Source organism: Triticum aestivum, chromosome 7A (genome assembly GCF_018294505.1).
Source record: "Triticum aestivum cultivar Chinese Spring chromosome 7A, IWGSC CS RefSeq v2.1, whole genome shotgun sequence".
Taxonomy (NCBI): domain Eukaryota; kingdom Viridiplantae; phylum Streptophyta; class Magnoliopsida; order Poales; family Poaceae; genus Triticum; species Triticum aestivum.
Genome location: NC_057812.1, coordinates 739,076,709 through 739,080,868, shown reverse-complemented (window position 1 = coordinate 739,080,868; position 4,160 = coordinate 739,076,709).

Below are 4,160 nucleotides of genomic sequence, written 5' to 3'. Positions count from 1 at the left end.
ATGAAATTAATAAACAAAGACAATTAATAAGCAATGCAAGCAATGATTGGAGTAGAGATAGTAGTACCTTTTGCCTGTCAGATATAATAGTGTAGTAGCCAAACTTGCCTGACTCACCACCAATGGCATATTTTAATTGAGTAAGAAACCAAGACCAGCTTGCTGTGTTTTCCTTGTCCACTATTGCAAAAGCAATGGGAAATATGTTATTGTTTCCATCTCTTCCAGTGGCAGCCAAGATTTGCTGCCCTGTGGTCAACTTTATGAAGCAACCATCCACACCTATCATACAAGATCACAAGTAGATTACCAACAAATTATTGGGTGTGCACATATAAATGTAGATTCACTAGTTAATTAGTAGGTGTGCACATACCTATGAATGGTCTGCAACCATTAAGGAAACCCTCTTTGCAAGCATTGAGGCAGATGAACAAGCCATGGAATCTTGGGTTTTTGCTTGGATGTAGTTTCAGATGCTTTGTTGTGACAATGCATCTACTTCCTGGATTGGTTTCTAGCACAGCTTCTAGGTAATCCCTTATCCTATGATATTGTGCCTTCTGATCTCCTAGGACTACATTTTTGGCTAGCTTTCTTGCCCTCTAGGCCATATGTATAGATACCTCCATTCCATGATTTTGCTTCAAGTTTGAAATTATAGTCTGGACAGGTGTGTTGGGGTCTTTCCTCAACTGTTGCTCACATTCATGTGCCAACCACTTAGCAGTAACTTTTGTGCTCTCTCCTACTACTGGGCAGCTGTGGTGCAAGTTCAATTTCTTTATACATAATGTCTTCTCATGTGCTATCTGAGAAGCTGCAATGAAAAATGGACAATTCTCAAATTTGCAGACAGCTATAATCCTATCTGGACAGTTCCTGTGGAAGGCATGGTTCCTATTTTGTGAGATGTAAAAATTAAGAAGTGCCCTCCTGAACTGGGTCACATCTAGGGAACAAAGCTTCTTCATAAATTGCTCTTCTGGGTTCTCCCTTTGCTCATCATACCAAACTCTGGGCTTCTTCTTTTTAGCCCTGCTCTTTCTATCAGCTGGAAGCTTCACACATGGTATTTGAGCCCCATCATTATCCTCCTGACCTAGGTCACCAGGGTTGCTCTCCTCATCAGATGAAGGAAACCAATCTTCCTCAATAATCTCATCCAAACTAGCATGAGATCTTGTAGTTGGCCCCTTTCTTTTACTTCCTCTGCTACTTCCTCCTATGCTGCTCCCTTCCTCCTCCTCCTCCTCCTCCTCCTCCTCCTCCTCCTCCTCTTCCTCTGGTGCCTTCTCCTCCTCCTCCTCCTCCTCATCTGCTTCATATGGCTCATCCACATCAGTGTCCCCTTCAATATGATGAAGTGGATCATCTCTATGCTTCTTCATTGCCTCAAGCCTAGCAATTATATCCTCATCTGCTAGTAAATATGTGTCACTGTCACTATCAGTGAAATCTTTAGCCATTAGCTCTGGAAGTTTTCTTTTAGCTACCTTGTATTTCTCTTTTTCTTTCCCCTTTTTCCTGAACTTCTCAATCTCTTCATTCCTCTTCTGCTCCATCAGTTGCTCAATTTGCTCTTGATCTTGGTCTTGCTCCATGAAATACTCATGCCTCTCTTCACCAATCTCCATTGCAAATTCTGGTACCGGTGCACACTTCTGCTTCAAAAATGAACTCTCCTGTGTGTTAATGACCTGCACTGGCACTGGTTGTGGCTTTGTTGGGCTAGGAAACAGTACTCCTGCTGTATCTATCTCATACACCACTGGCACACCTATTTCAGATAATGGAACCTTCTCCTCACAAACTGGTCCAATATTCAAATCACTAGGTCTTGGAGCAGCACTTCTGATGACTGTTATGTTCACCACCTTCTGGCCTTTGATAACTAGGTCATCCAACATTTCCTCCACATTATCATCATCTGTCAGTTCTTCCATACCATAAACCCCAACACCTGGATCTCTGACATAATACATAAAGTCTGTCATCCCATAACCTTCAAGCTCTATTAGTGCAATCAGATTGTAAAATGTGATATCATCCACATTTAGGCTTCTTTCAAGATTATCTTTGTCATGGAAATGAAATCTGACTTCCCACACTTCATCATTCAATCTACAGTTCAAGTAAAGCAATTCAGTTCAAGTAAGCAATTCAGTTAAAAATATAGTTTCAGTTAAAAATTCAGTTAAAAGTTAAAGATTCAGTTAGTAGAAACAATTCAGTTAATGTTTCACTTAAAGATTTAACTAAAGTTTCAGTTAAAAATACAGTTTAAGTTAAAATTATAGTTTCAGTTAAAAATTCAGTTAAAAGTTAAAGATTCAGTTATATATTCAGTTAGTACAAACAATTCGGTTAATATTTCACTTAAAGATTTAACTAAAGTTTCAGTTAAAAATACAGTTTAAGTTAAAATTACAGTTTCAGTTAAAAATTCAGTTAAATTTTCAGTCCAAAATACAGTTAAAGTAATTTGTTCACTTAACAATTCAGTACAGGATTCGGTTATAAATTCAGTAACATTTTCATTTAAATATTCAGTTGTAAATTCAGTAATTGAGTAGGTTGAAATTGAGTTTAACATTCAGTAATTTCATGTAATTGAGTAGGTTCAAATTGAGTTTAACATTCAGTAATTTCAGTTAATGTTTAGGTGCTTACTACATACACTTAGAACCCTATAACTACATAAACACTTCACTTACATGTCTGACCACATAAACAACCTACAACAATAATCCTATAACACTAGAATCACAAACACTTAGAGCCCTAACCCTAGAAACCAAATCCGGGTACGGAAAGAGAAAACTTATGAGACACCGCCGAAGGAGGATGCGTAGTGATGGCTCCCCTCTGGATCTTCCTTCACGGCCTTGGCGAACGCCCTCGCCGCCGCGTACTCAACATAGTAAGACGGCGATGGCGGCTGTGGAAGAGGCGGAGCCTGAGATGGGTTTGAACTGTCTGTTGGATCTGCAGGAGCACCACTGCCACCAGATGCATCGCCAGCACCACCGCCACCGCCATCATCACCGCCACACGAGGTGGCCATCACCGGCGGCGAGCAAGGGCGAGAGAGGAGAGGGGAGCGGGGCGAGAGAGGAGAGGGGAGCGTGGCGAGAGAGAGGATAGGGGCGCGGGGGGACTGTCTGACAAGGACCGACCGGCGCGGCGTCTTGAGCGTTTTGTTCCTAACGGCGCCGTTTGCCTGTCCGTCATGCCACATCAGCGTTTTCGGGGCCCACCTGTCGGAAAAGAGATCAAACGAGGCTAAACGGCTGTTCAGTGCTTTTTGCAATGGGTTAAGAGATTTTACGGTGTTTTTTGCAATAGATTAACGACTTGGTAGTTTCCTGCAAACCTAGCCACAAATGTGGTGGTTTCTTGCAATTGACTCGATAGAACCTGCTGGTCTTTGGCGATCCAGGGTCCGTATAAGGGGTTCGGCTCTAGGGCCGTGGTCTTGTCTGCCTTCGTGATCTCCACCATCCTGGGTGGAGCGGCGTCGGTGTTGTCCAGGAGCCCCGTCACCTGCGCGCCTCGCAGGGCTGGGAGGACCTGCGTCTTCCAGAGGGTAAAATTACCTCTTGCGAGCTTTTCAGACGGCGACGATCCGAGGTTGAGGGAGACGCCAGCGGAGGAAGCCATGGAGACGATGATATGTGGTTTCTAGGGTTTTGGTTTGTGGCTAGATGCATGAGAAGAGGTGGCTCTGATTACCATGAAAGATATCAAGCGTTCCAACTCCATTGAGGGAGCCGCGTGGTGTTTATATTGATATGTGGCCGCAGCCCTTGGCTTGGCGTACATGGTTATACAAGAGGAGTTTGAGTAGAATACAAGAGAAGGAAGGAGGTTAAGATTACAACATGTATATTCTAACACGCATATATTGTGATATACAATTGGGTGTGTCTAGGGCACGTCTAGATGTGCTCTAGTTATTGCACATCTAAGTGAGTGAATCAAGTATAAAGAGGAAAAGAAAAAAGAAAAAGAAAAATACCACACGAATCTCAACGCAAGATCAATGACATAGGACTTAGATGTGCAATACTTATGGCACATCTAGATGTGCTTTAGCAAAACTGTATACAATTATACATGATGAATGGTGAATTAGCAGCAGATGCCACATCAGAAAA